The sequence below is a fragment of the Eschrichtius robustus genome, chromosome 4 (genome assembly GCF_028021215.1).
Source record: "Eschrichtius robustus isolate mEscRob2 chromosome 4, mEscRob2.pri, whole genome shotgun sequence".
Lineage (NCBI taxonomy): Eukaryota > Metazoa > Chordata > Mammalia > Artiodactyla > Eschrichtiidae > Eschrichtius > Eschrichtius robustus.
The window spans coordinates 110,542,788-110,557,992 of record NC_090827.1 but is presented as its reverse complement, the minus strand read 5'-3'; positions in this window follow the sequence as shown (position 1 = coordinate 110,557,992).

Genomic DNA, 15,205 nt, shown 5'->3' with positions numbered 1-15,205 from the left:
CTACTAGAGAATGGACTTGAGGATATGGGGAGGGGGTGGGGTGAGATGTGACAGGGTAAGAGAGTGTCATGGACATATATACACTACCAAATGTAAAATAGATAACTAGTGGGAAGCAGCCGCATAGCACAGGGAGATCAGCTCGGTGCTTTGTGACCACCTAGAGGGGTGGGATGGGGAGGGTGGGAGGGAGGGAGATGCAAGAGGGAAGAGAAATGGGAACATATTGTATATGTATAACTGATTCACTTTGTTATAAAGCAGAAGCTAACACACCATTGTAAGGCAATTATACTTCAATAAAGATGTTTAAAAAACAAACAAACAAACAAACAAACAAAAAAAAAAACATATAGATTTCACCCCAAAATAACCAAATCAAAGAAAAGGAATATATAAAGTCTAGAAATTAATGAAACCCCATATTTAGTATATAGTAAAACTAGTATTTCAATTCCAATGAAAGATAATATTTTATTAATTAATAGTGCAAGAATAATTACTTATTCATTTGGAAGGAAACACAATTAAGAATGTATAAAACATTCCAAATAAGTTAATGTTTAAATATTTAAAAAATCTAAAGTGTTAGAAGAAAAACTTAGATAATATTTATAAATCTGTCAGTGAAAGAAAGGTCTTAAGCAATTTAAAAAATTCAGGATACATCAAAAACAAATTTGACTGTATTGAATTTATGATTTTTAAAAGGCTAAAGATATCATAACAGGCTAGAAAGCATATTTTAAAATAAAGGACAAATAGTTCTTATTCTTTTTTTTACAGGGTAATTTTATTTTATTTTGTTTTAAATTTTTATTGGAGTATAGTTGATTTATAATGTTAGTTTCAGGTATACAGCAAAGTGAATCAGTTATACATATACACATACACTCTTTTTTTTTTAAGAGATGTTACTCTTAATCTGAAAATAGTACATCAAGACCAATAAGAAGTACACAAATCATCTATTAAAAACATGGATAATATATTTAAAAAAGCAGTTCTCAGAAGATGAAAAGCAAATCATAAATAAACATATGAAAAGGTAGTCGACCTATTTTATACGCACAAAAAGAAACTGCTTAGTCCATGGGCTTTCAAATGTTAAACAATATAACCCAGAATTTGAGAGGATGAGAAGAAACAGATAGTCTTGTTTTACTGGCTAGACTGTGAATTGGTTACATTAGAAGAGTAGAAGCTTCCCATGATCCTGAAAAGAGTCTTTTTAAAAAATTAATCCTTCTCCACCAGATGAGGTAGGGAATCCTTCCCTATTGTACTGAATAATATATAAGCCTTAGTTTGTTGTCCAAACATTTGTTTGTTCCTTAGTTTGTTAAAAATGCAATAAAATAAATATGAGTTTCAAACAAGCCTGGAGAACTGGTTTCAAAACACATCCAAAGCCTTGCAAGAATCACAGCAACATTTATAATCAGTTGTTGGGGACATTAAAACAAAAGCTGAGGCAAGACTCATCCTCTGAGGGCTGGGACCCAAGCCAGGCTTGTCAATTGTGACTTCCACCTTGGCCTGAGTGAAGATGTAGACACGATGGAATGAACAGAGTATTTTCAGTCAGAAAGACCTGAATTGGGGACCCATTTCCCTCTCAATGGGAAATAATAATAGTTTCTTTTTTATAATTTTTTTTAAAATTTGAATTTATTTTTTACAAGGTTTTCCATACATTTGTGAAGCACTCATTTCTTATCTTCTGAATTGTACATCTCAATTACCATGTCAAATGGGATTTCAGTACATTTTTATACGAGTCATTGACACAAACATTAAGATAATTAATTATTGTGTTGTTCCATCCACACACCTGCTTATCCCAAAAATCCCACACAATATTTTTTTTCCTAAGACATGGAGAATGTTTTAGTATAATAGAGGAAATAAACAGAACATGCTTAAGTGACCAGTTTATTCATTTTAGGAGAAAGTATGTATAATGAAATGCATTTTTGCTCAGAGATGAAAAGGGTACTCTCTGCTATTGTCAAAATTGTTTTTATAAACCTTTATTTAAAAAAAAAAAAACATATTCATTGGAGTATAATTGCTTTACAATGGTGTGTTAGTTTCTGCTTTATAACAAAGTGAATCAGTTATACATACACATATATCCCCATATCTCTTCCCTCTTGCATCTCCCTCCCTCCCACCCTCCCTATCCCACCCTTCTAGCTATTCACAAAGCACTGAGCTGATCTCCCTGTGCTATGCAACTGCTTCCCACTAGCTATCTAATTTACATTTGGTAGTGTATGTATGTCCATATATACACTACCACTCTCTCACTTTGTCCTAGCTTACTCTTCCCCCTCCCCATATCCTCAAGTCCATTCTCTAGTAGGTCTGTGTCTTTATTCCTGTCTTGCCCCTAGGTTCTTCACAAACATTTTTTTTTTTTTTTTTTTAGATTCCATATATATGTGTTAGCATATGGTATTTGTTTTTCTCTTTCTGACTTACTTCACTCTGTATGACAGACTAGGTCCATCCACCTCACTACAAATAACTCAATTTCGTTTTTTTTTTATGGCTGAGTAATATTTCATTGTATATATGTGCCACATCTTCATTATCCATTCATCTGTTGATGGACAATTGGGCTGCTTCCATGTCCTGGCTATTGTAAATAGAACTGCAATGAACATTGTGGTACATGACTATTTTTGAATTATGGTCTTCTCAGGGTATATGCCCAGTAGTGGGATTGCTGGGTCGTATGGTAGTTCTATTTTCAGTTTTTTAAGGAAATGTCCATACTATTCTCCATAGTGGCTGTATCAGTTTATCCCACCAACAGTGCAAGGGGGTTCCGTTTTCTCCACACCCTCCCCAACATTTATTGTTTATAGCTTTTTTAATGATGGCCATTCTCACTGGTGTGAAATGATATCTCATGGTAGTTTTGATCTGCATTTCTCTAATGATTAATGATGTTGAGCATCTTTTCATGTGTTTGTTGGCAATCTGTACATCTTCTTTGGAGAAACTTCTATATAGGTCTTCTGCCCATTTTTGGATTGGGTTGTTTGTTTTTTTGATATTGAGATGCACGAGCTGCTTGTAAATTTTGGAGATTAATCCTTTGCCAGTTGCTTCATTTGCAAATATTCTCTCCCATTCTGATGGTTGTCTTTTCGTCTTGTTTATGGTTTCCTTTGCTGTGCAAAAGCTTTTAAGTTTCATTAGGTCCATTTGTTTATTTTTGTTTTTATTTCCATTTCTCTAGAGGTGCGTCAAAAAGGATCTTGCTGTGATTCATGTCCTAGAGAGTTCTTCCTATGTTTTCCTCTAAGAGTTTGATAGTGTCTGGGCTTACATTAGGGTCTTTAATCCATTTTCTGTTTATTTTGGTGTATGGTGTTAGGGAGTGTTCTAATTTCATTCTTTTAAATGTAGCTGTCCAGTTTTCCCAGCACCACTTTTTGAAGAGGGTGTCTTTTCTCCACTGTATATTCTTGTTTCCTTTATCAAAGATAAGGTGACCATATGTGCGTGGGTTTATCTCTGGGCTTTCTATCCTGTTCCATTTGTCTATATTTCTATTTTTGTGCCAGTACCATACTGTCTTAATCACTATAGCTTTGTAGTATAGTCTGAAGTCAGAGAGCCTGATTCCTCCAGCTCCGTTTCCCTTTCTCAAGATTGCTTTGGCTATTCGGGTCTTTTGTGTTTCCATACAAATTGTGATTTTTTTTGTTCTAGTTCTGTGAAAAATGCCAGTGGTCGTTTGATAGGGATTGCATTGAATTTGTAGATTGCTTTGGGTAGTATAGTCATTTCACAATGTTGATTCTTCCAATCCAAGAACATGGTATATCTCTCCATCTATTTGTATCATCTTTAATTTCTTTCATCAGTGTCATAATTTTCTGCATACAGGTGTTTTGTCTCCTTACGTAAGTTTATTCCTAGATATTTTATTCTTTATGCTGCAATGGTAAATGGGATTGTTTCCTTAATTTCCCTTTCAAATTTTTCATCATTAGTATATGGGAATGCAAGAGATATCTGTGCATTAAATTTGTATCCTGCTACTTTACCAAATTCATTGATAAGCTCTAGTAGTTTTCTGGTAGCAACTTTAGGATTCTCTATGTATAGTATCATGTCATCTGCAAACACTGGCAGCTTTACTTCTTCTTTTCCAATTTGGATTCCTTTTATTTCTTTCTCTTCTCTGATTGCTGTGGCTAAAACTTCCAAAACTATGTTGAGTAATAGTGGTGAGAGTTGGCAACCTTGACTTGTTCCTGATCTTAGTGAAAATGGTTTCAGTTTTTCACCATTGAGGACGATGTTGGCTGTGGGTTTGTCATATATGGCCTTTATTATGTTGAGGAAAGTTCCCTCTATTCTTACTTTCTGGACGGTTTTTATCATACATGGGTGTTGAATTTTGTCAAAAGCTTTCTCTGCAACTATTGAGATGATCATATGTCTTTTCTCCTTCAATTTGTTAATATGGATTATCACATTGATTGATTTGTGTATATTGAAGAATTCTTGCATACCTGGGATAAATCCCACTTGATCATGGTGTATGACCCTTTTAATGTGCTGTTGGATTCTGTTTGCTGGTATTTTTTGAGGATTTTTGCATCTATGTTCATCAGTGATATTGGCCTGTAGTTTTCTTTCTTTGTGACATCTTTCTCTGGTTTTGGTATCAGGGTGATGGTGGCCTCGTAGAATGAATTTGGGAGTGTTCCTCCCTCTGCTATAGTTTGGAAGAGTTTGAGAAGGATAGGTGTTAGCTCTTCTCTAAATGTTTGATAGAGTTCGCCTGTGAAGCCATCTGGTCCTGGGCTTTTGTTTATTGGAAGATTTTTAAGCACAGTTTCAATTTCAGTGCTTGTGATTGGACTGTTCGTATTTTCTATTTCTTCCTGGTTCAGTCTCAGAATGTTGTGTATTTCTAAGAATTTTTCCATTTCTTCCAGGGTGTCCATTTTACTGGCATAGTGTTGCTTGTAGTAATCTCTCATGATCCTTTGTATTTCTGCAGTGTCAGTTGTTACTTCTCCTTTTTCATTTCTAATTCTATTAATTTGAATCTTCTCCCTTTTTTTCTTGATGAGTCTGGATAATGGTTTATCAATTTTGTTTATCTTCTCAAAGAACTAGCTTTTAGTTTTATTGATTTTTGCTATCGTTTCCGTCATTTCTTTTTCATTTATTTCTGATCTGATCTTTATGATTTCTTTCCCTCTGCTAACTTTGGGGTTTTTTGTTCTTCTTTCTCTAATTGTTTTAGGTGTAAGGTTAGGTTGTTTACTTGAGATGTTTCTTGTTTCTTAAGGTATGATTGTATTGCTATAAACTTCCCTCTTAAATTTTAATTAACTTAATTAATTAATTAATTAATTAATTTCATTTCACCGGGTCTTAGTTGCATCAGGCCTGCTCCTTAATTGTTGTTCCCTAGCTCTTTAGTTGCAGCTCGCTGGCTCCTTTAGTTGCAAGACATGGGCTCCTTATTTGTGGCATGTGTAATAGTTTCTATTTCATAGCAATTCTTGAAGTTTAAGAGATGATAATGTACAGAAATAAGATATGCATACGTCATATGTTTAGATATCATCTCATGAATAATACTGTTTAATACAAAATATTTGGAGACACATTTCTAAGGGTTTATATATATTAAGTTGTTTACTTCCTCACGGAAATACCCTCTAAGGTAGTTATTTTCTTATATCTATTCTACAAATGAGGAAACTGAGGCACAGGGAGATTATATTATTTCCCCAAAGCCTCAGAGCTACTAAGGACCAATTCTGGAATTTGGTACCAAACCTGGATTTGGTATCCTTAAACAGTATGCTATATAGCCTCACTTGCAAGGCTTAAAATAGTACCTGCATAACCAGCTTAGCAAACTGCAGTTATGACTTAAATAATCTGCATTTGTTGTATTTTGCTGAAAGTATAATCTGGAAATGTTTTGTTTTCTTTCTACTTAGGGAAACATTTTATCATCTCCTCTCTGTATACTAAATGATATCGTATTCTTTCTATAATATATTCCAACTTTCATACTTAGAACAGTTTCCCGCATTTTAAGGAAGCCACATATTTTTTATCTATCCTTACCCAAATATATAGATTTCAAACTGAATCCTCAAAGGTAAAAACATCATATTTTAATTAATTCTGAATTGAATTCTGCCTGCATCTGTTTACCCTCCCTCTACTATCGATGCTCTTCCATTTGATGGAAAAGGAAAATGATGTCCATGTGACTTTACAAAACAACAGAAAGATTGGAGGGAAGCAGGGATTTTTGTTTGTTTTATTTTGTTTTAATTCACCTCATTGACTCACCACTGCATGGAACATGTCACTTTGTTTTCAGAAAATTGGTTTGCAAAGTGTCCTTCAGCAACACACCTTTTCAAAGCATGAGGAAAAACTGAAGACACTTTCAGTAGCTCAAGAAAGAACCAACTTACAAATCACCAATGCCTTTGTTTTCATGTCTCCTCCAGTTTGGCAGTTTTTCTGCTCATTAGTCCTTTCCTCCTGAGGATAAATAAGATCAGAAGGAAGATCTAGCTCAAATCAGTCAATTACATCTACTTGTCAGCACTTGAAATAAAAGGATGAATGCATGGTGGTCAAGGTTTTAGAGACAACTTGAGGGATTATCTGTGAAGTTCAATTATCCTACTACTTCCTCTTTCTATTAGCATCAGTCTTTGAGAATCCAGAGCCTGGAAAACTGGACAACTTATAAATTGCTGGAAGGGGATGGGATCTGAAGGATAATTTTACCCAAACTTCTCTATTTATAGATGAGGAAACTTAGGACCGGTCAGGATTATTTGTCTGCCCAATGACATGCAGCTTAATAAAGACTCAACTGGCAACCTCCAGATATTCATCCTCTTCTAATTGTAGTTATATGGAAAAAAATTCTAATCCCATGTCAGTAACAGCACAATTTCGTTTAAAATAACCCATGGGGGGAGGAGCTTCATGATAGCAGAAGAGTAAGACGCAGAGATCAACTGCCTGCCCACAAATACATCAGAAATACATCTACATACGGAGCAACTCCTACAGTAAACCTACTGAACACTGGCAGAAGACCTCAGACCTCCCGAAAGGCAAGAAACTCCCCAGGTACCTGGGTAGGGCAAAAAAAACCCAGAGACAAAAGAATAGGAACGGGACCTGCACCACTGGGAGGGAGCTGTGAAGGAGTAAAGGTTTCCACACACTAGGAAGCCCATTTGTGGGCCGAGACTGCGGGTGGTGGAGGGGGAAAGCTTCGGAGCCACGGAGGAGAGTGCAGCCACAGGGGTGCGGAGGGCAAAGTGGAGAGATTCTCGCACAGAGGATCAGTGCCGACCAGCACTCACCAACCCGAGAGGCTGTTTGCTCACCGGCCGGGGCGGGCGGGGGCTGGGAGCTGAGGCTCGAGCTTCGGTTGGATCCCAGGGAGAGGACGGGTTGGCTGCGTGAACGCAGCCTGAAGGGTGCTAATGCGCCACAGCTAGCTGGGAGGGAGCCCTGGAGAAAGTCTGGAGCTGCTGAAGAGACAAGAGACTTTTTCTTGCCTCTTTGTTTCCTGCTGCGCGAGGAGAGGGGATTAAGAGCGCCGCTTAAAGGAGCTCCAGAGACAGGCGTGAGCTGCGGCTATCAGCGGAAACCACAGAGACGGGCATGAGACGCTAAGGCTGCTGCTGCCGCCACCAAAAAGCCTGTGTGCGAGCACAGGTCACTCTCCACACCGCCCCTCCCAGGAGCCGGTGCAGCCCGCCACTGCCAGGGTCCTCTGATCCAGGGACAACTTCCCCGGGAGAAAACACAGCATGCCTCAGGCTGCTGCAACGTCACGCTGGCCTCTGCCGCCACAGGCTCACCCGGCGTCTGTACCTATCCCTCCCCGCGACCTGAGTGAGCCAGAGCCCCCGAAGCAGCTGCTCCTTTAACACCGTCCTGTCTGAGTGAAGAACAGATGCCCTCAGGCAACCTACACGCAGAGGCGGGTCCAAATCCAGAGCTCAACCCCGGGAAAGGAAGGAAAATTTCTCCCAGCAGCCTCAGCAGCAGTGGATTAAATCTCCACAATCAACTTGATGTACCCTGCATCTGTGGAATCACTGAATAGACAACAAATCATCACAAATTGAGAAGGTGGGCTTTAGGAGCAATGATATATATATATATATTTTTCCCCTTTTCTCTTTTTGTGAGTGTGTATGTGTATGCTTCTGTGTGTGATTTTGTCTGTATAGCTTTGCTTTTACCATTTGTCTTAGGGTTCTGTCTGTCCTTTTTTTGTTTTTTTGTTTTTAATTACTTAAAACAATTATTTTTTCTTAATAATTATTTTTTATTTTAAAAATTTATTTTATTTTGTTTTACTTTATTTCATCTTCTTCTTTCTTTCTTTCTTTTCCTTCTCCCTTTTATTCTGAGCCATGTGGAGGACAGGCTCTTGGTGCTCCAGCCAGGCGTTAGGGCTGTGCCACTGAGGTGGGAGAGCCAACTTCAGGACGCTGGTCCACAAAAGACCTCCCAGTTACACGTAATATCAAACAGTGAAAATCTCCCAGAGATCTCCATCTCAATGCCAAGACCCTGCTCCATTCAACAACCAGCAAGCTACAGTGTAGGACACCCTATGCCAAACAACTAGCAAGACAGGAACACAGCCCCATCCTTTAGCAGAGAGGCTGCCTAAAATCATAATAAGGCCACAAACACCCCAAAACACACCACCAGACATGGACCTGCCCGTCAGAAAGACAGGATGCAGCCTCATACACCAGAACACAGGCACGACTCCCCTCCACCAGGAAGCCTACACAACCCACTGAACCAACCTTAGACACTTGGGGCACACACCAAAAACAGCGGGAACTACGAACCTGCAGCCTGCGAAAAGGAGACCCCAAACACAGTAAGTTGAGCACAATGAGAAGACACAGAAACACACAGCAGATGAAGAAGCAAGGTAAAAACCCACCAGACCTAACAACCGAAGAGGAAATAGGCAGTCAACCTGAAAAAGAATTCAGAATAATGATAGTAAAGATGATCCAAAATCTTGGAAATAGAATGGAGAAAATACAAGAAACCTTTAACAAGGACATAGAAGAACCAAAGAGCAAACAAACAGTGAAGAACAATACAATAAATGAAATTAAAGATTCTCTAGAAGGGATCAATAGCCGAATAACTGAGGCAGAAGAATGGATAAGTGACCAAGAAGATAAAATAGTGGAAATAACTACTGAAGAGCAGAATAAAGAAAAAAGAATGAAAAGAATTGAGGAGAGTCTCAGAGACCTCTGGGACAACATTAAATGCACCAACATTCGAATTCTAGGGGTCCCAGAGGAAGAAGAGAAAAAGAAATGGACTGAGAAAATATTTGAAGAGATTATAGTTGAAAACTTCCCTAATATGGGAAAGGAAATAGTTAATCAAGTCCAGGAAGCACAGAGAGTCCCATACAGGACAAATCCAAGGAGAAACATGGCAAGAAATATGTTAATCAAACTATCAAAAATTAAATACAAAGAACAAAATTTAAAAGCAACAAGGGAAAAACAACAAGTAACACATAAGGGAATCCCCATAAGGTTAACAGCTGATCTTTCAGCAGAAACTCTGCAAGCCAGAAGGGAGTAGCAGGACATAAATAAAGTGATGAGAGAGAAAAACCTACAACCAAGATTACTCTACCCAGCAAGGATCTCATTCAGATTTGACGGAGAAATTAAAAGATTTACAGACAAGCACAATTAAGAGAATTCAGCACCACGAAACCAGCTTTACAACAAATGCTAAAGGAACTTCTCTAGTCAGGAAACACAAGAGAAGGAAAAGACCTACAATAATAAACACAAAACAATTAAGAAAATGGTAATAGGAACATACATATCGATAATTACCTTAAAAGTAAATGGATTAAATGCTCCAACCAAAAGACATAGACTGGCTGAATGGATACAAAAACAAGACCCTTATATATGCTGTCTACAAGAGACCCACTTCAGACCTAGGGACACATACAGACTGAAAGAAAGGGGATGGAAAAAGATATTCCATGCAAATGGAAATCAAAAGAAAGCTGGAGTAGCAATTCTCATATCAGACAAAATAGACTTTAAAACAAAGAGTATTAAAAGAGACAAAGAAGGACATTACATAATGATCAAGGGATCAATCCAAGAAGAAGATATAACAATTTTAACTATTTATGCACCCAACATAGGAGCACCTCAATACATAAGGAAAATACTAATAGCCATAAAAGGGGAAATCAACTGTAACACAATCATAGTAGGGGACTTTAACACCCCACTTTCACCAATGGACAGATCATCCAAAATGAAAATAAATAAGGAAACACAAGCTTTAAATGATACATTAACAAGATGGACTTAATTGATATTTATAGGACATTCCATCCAAAAACAACAGAATACACATTCTTCTCAAGTGCTCATGGAACATTTTCCAGGATAACTCATATCTTAGGTCACAAAACAAGCCTTGGTAAATTTAAGAAAATTGAAATCATATCAAGTACCTTTTCTGACCACAACGCTATGAGACTAGATATCAATTACAGGAAAAAAATCTGTAATAAATACAAACACATGGAGGCTAAACAACACACCAGTTAATAACCAAGAGATCACTGAAGAAATCAAAGAGGAAATCAAAAAATACATAGAAACAAATGACAATGAAAACACAATTATGCAAAACCTATGGGATGCAGCAAAAGTAGTTCTAAGAGGGAAGTTTATAGCAATACAATCCTACCTTAAGAAATAAGAAACATCTCAAATAAACAACTTAACCTTACACATAAAGCAATTAGAGAAAGAAGAACAAAAAAACCCAAAGTTAGCAGAAGGAAAGAAATAAAGATCAAGCCAGAAATAAATGAAAAAGCAATGAAGGAAATGATAGCAAATATCAATAAAACTAAAAGCTGGTTCTTTGAGAAGATAAACAAAATTGATAAACCATTAGCCAGACTTACCAAGAAAAAAAGGCGGGAAGACTCAAATCAATACAAATAAAAATGAAAAGGGAGCAGTAACAACTGGCACTGCAGAAATACAAGGGATCATGAGAGATTACTACAGGCAACTATATACCAATAAAATGGACAACCTGTAAGAAATGGACAAATTCTTAGAAATGCACAACTGCCGAGACTGAACCAGGAAGAAACAGAAAATATGAACAGACCAATCACAAGCACTGAAATTGAAACTGTGATTTAAAATCTTCCAACAAAGAAAAGCCCAGGACCAGATGGCTTCACAGGCAAATTCTATCAAACATTTAGAAAAGAACTAACACCTATCCTTCTTAAACTCTTCCAAATTATAGCAGAGGGAGGAAGACTCCCAAACTCATTCTACGAGGCCAATATCACTCTGATACCAAAACCAGAGAAAGATGTCACAAAGAAAGAAAACTACAGACCAATATCACTGATGAACATTGATGCAAAAATCCTCAACAAAATACTAGCAAACAGAATCCAACAGCACATTAAAAGGATCATACACTATTTTCAAGTGGTGTTTATCCCAGGAATGCAAGGATTCTTCAATATATGCAAATCAATAAACGTGATACACCATATTGACAAATTGAAGGAGAAAAACCATTTGATCATCTCAATTGATGCAGACAAAGCTTTCAACAAAATTCAACACCCATTTATGATAAAAACCCTCCAGAAAGTAAGAATAGAGGGAACTTTCCTCAACATAATAAAGGCCATATATGACAAACCCACAGCCAACAGTGTCCTCAATGGTGAAAAACTGAAACCATTTCCACTAAGATCAGGAACAAGGCAAGGTTGCCCACTCTCACCACTATTATTCAACATAGTTTTGGAAGTTTCAGCCACAGCCATCAGAGAAGAAATAGAAATAAAAGGAATCCAAATTGGAAAAGAAGAAGTAAATCTGTCAGTGTTTGCAGATGACGTGATACTATACATAGAGAATCCTAAATATGCTACAAGAAAACTAATAGAGCTTATCAATGAATGTGGTAAAGTAACAGGATAGAAAATTAATGAACCGAAATCTCTTGCATTCCTATACACTAATGATGAAATATCTGAAAGTGAAATTAAGAAAACAGTCCAATTTACCATTGCAGCAAAAAGAATAAAATACCTAGGAATAAACTTACCTAAGGAGACAAAAGACCTGTATGCAGATAATTATGACAGTGATGAAAGAATTTAAAGACGATACAAATAGATGGAGATATATACCATGTTCATGGATTGGCAGAATCAACATTGTGAAAATGACTATACTACCCAAAGCAATCTACAGATTCATTGCCATCCCTATCAAACTACCACTGGCATTTTTCACAGAACTAGACAAAAAAATCTCACAATTTGTATGGAAACACAAAAGACCCTGAAGAGCCAAATAAATCTTCAGAAAGAAAAACGGAGCTGGAGGAATCAGGCTCCCTGACTTCAGGCTATACTACAAAGCTACAGTAATCAAGACAGTATGGTACTGGCACAAAAACAGAAATATAGATAAATGGAACAGGATAGAAAGCCCAGAGATAAACCCACGCACATATGGTCACCTTATCTTTGATAAAGGAAACAAGAATATACAGTGGAGAAAAGACAGCCTCTTCAATAAGTGGTTCTGGGAAAACTGGACAGCTACATGTAAAAGAATGAAATTAGAACACTCCCTAACACCGTACACAAAAGTAATCTCAAAATGGATTAAAGACCTAAATGTAAGGCCAGACACCATCAAACTCTTAGAGGAAAACATAGGCAGAAAGCTCTATGACATAAATTACAGCAAGATCCTATTCGACCCACCTCCTAGAGAAATGGAAATAAAAACAAAAATAAACAAATGGGACCTAATGAAACTTAAAAGCTTTTGCACAGCAAAGGAAACCATAAACAAGATGAAAAGACAACCATCAGAATGGGATAAAATATTTGCAAATGAAGAACGGACAAAAGATTAATCTCCAAATCATACAAGCAACTCATGCAGCTGAATATCAAAAAAACAACCCAATCCAAAAATGGGCAGAAGACATAAATAGACATTTCTCCAAAGAAGATATACAGATTGCCAACAGACACATGAAGGAATGCTCAATATCATTAATCATTAGAGAAATACAAATCAAAATTACAAGGAGATATCATCTCACATCGGTCAGAATGGCCATTATCAAAATATCTACAAAGAATAAATGCTGGAGAGGGTGTAGAGAAAAGGGAACCCTCTTGCAGTGTTGGTCCGAATGTAAATTGATAAAGTCACTATGGAGAACAGTATGGAGGTTCCTTAAAAAACTAAAAGTAGAACTACCATACGACCCATCAATCCCACCACTGGGCATACACCCTGAGAAAACCATAATTCAAAAAGAGTCATGTACCAAAACGTTCATTGCAGCTCTATTTACAATAGCCAGGACATGGAAGCAACCTAAGTGTCCATCGACAGATGAATGGATACAGAAGATGTGGCACATATATACAATGGAATAGTACTAAGCCATAAAAAAAAAACGAAATTGAGTTATTTGTAGTGAGGTGGATGGACCTAGAGACTGTCATACAGAGTGAAGTAAGTCAGAAAGAGAAAAACAAATACTGCATGCTAACGCATATTTATGGAATAAAAAAAAAATGGATCTGAAGAACCTAGGGGCAGGACAGGAATAAAGACGCAGACTTAGAGAATGGACTTGAGGATATGGGGAGGGGGAAGGGTAAGTTGGGACAAAGTGAGATAGTGGCATGGACATATATACACTACCAAGCGTAAAATAGATAGCTAGTGGGAAGCAGCCGCATTGCACAGGGAGATCAGCTCAGTGCTTTGTGACCACCTAGAGGGGTGGGATAGGGAGGGTGGGAGGGAGACACAAGAGGGAGGAGATATGGGGATATATGTGTATGTATTGCTGATTCACTTTGTTATAAAGCAGAAACTAACACACCACTGTAAAGCAGTTATACTCCAATAAAGATGTTAAAAATATATAAATAACCCATGGGTTAGCTTGCCATAATATTTCTCCAACTTGTAAAGTTTCAAAAGGTGCAATATATGTTGGGAAAATCCCTAGGAATCAGAAGGTGTACGACTAATTATTGCTTAATTCTATAGCAGTTCTGTAATCTTGGGCAAATGGCCTAACCTCTCTTGGCTTTTGTTTTCTCACCTACAAAAAAGAATTAATTATCCCTGCCTTGACTCTCTCACAGGGTTTTAGAGATGGTCAGAGGATATAAAAGTCATAATACATTAGTGGTAACAGCTGGGGAACTGTCTACATGCCAGGTAGCATCCTAAATGCTCGAAATGCATCACCTCTTAATGCTCATGACAGCTTGATGACTCAGTAATGTTGAGGATTTAGAATCTAGTTCAGTGAAGTTAAATAATATATGCAAGATTACATAGATAATTATATAGGAAATATATTAACTCTCAGGTAGATTACAATTAGTGTGTGTGTGTGTGTGTGTGTGTGTGTGTGTGTGTGTGTGAGAGAGAGAGAGAGAGAGGGATTGGGAGAAAGAGAAAGAGAGATCTCCCTACATCAGTGTTAACCCTCTGCTGTGAACCTAACCCTCACCCAGGATTCTAGATTGTGACTGACCTGAAGCACTTTGAGAAACTGTTGAGGCTATGTCTTCCCAAAATACAGTAAACAAGTCATGAAAGAATGTGGAAGATCTGAGAGGCTAAGTTGATGCCTTTCATCTTAAGCCTGAGGTAATGACTGTGGAAGAATCTGAGGAAGAGGGATCTTGTTCAAAGTACAATTTATGTAAGATCAATAAGCTCTCTGTATCTAAGATCCATGGGTGTGTGTGGGGGGGGGGAGTGGTGGTGTATGCAAATAAGGCAATGTTTTTGAAAGCCTTGAACAATATTAGGACACTTTGCATGATTCTTTGGCTGCCTTCAGCACATTTCTGGGTGAGTCATTAGGGAATGGAGGAAAGGAAACTGGGATGGAATTCTTCCCTTTGTCTAAACAAATATTTGTCAATAGCATTTTCCTATGAGGTGATTCATATGCCATAGGATGTCAGAACTAGGAAAGACTGGAAAATGAAGAGGTTCCATCATCAATCATAATTGTGAGATGACGTTTTTAAATG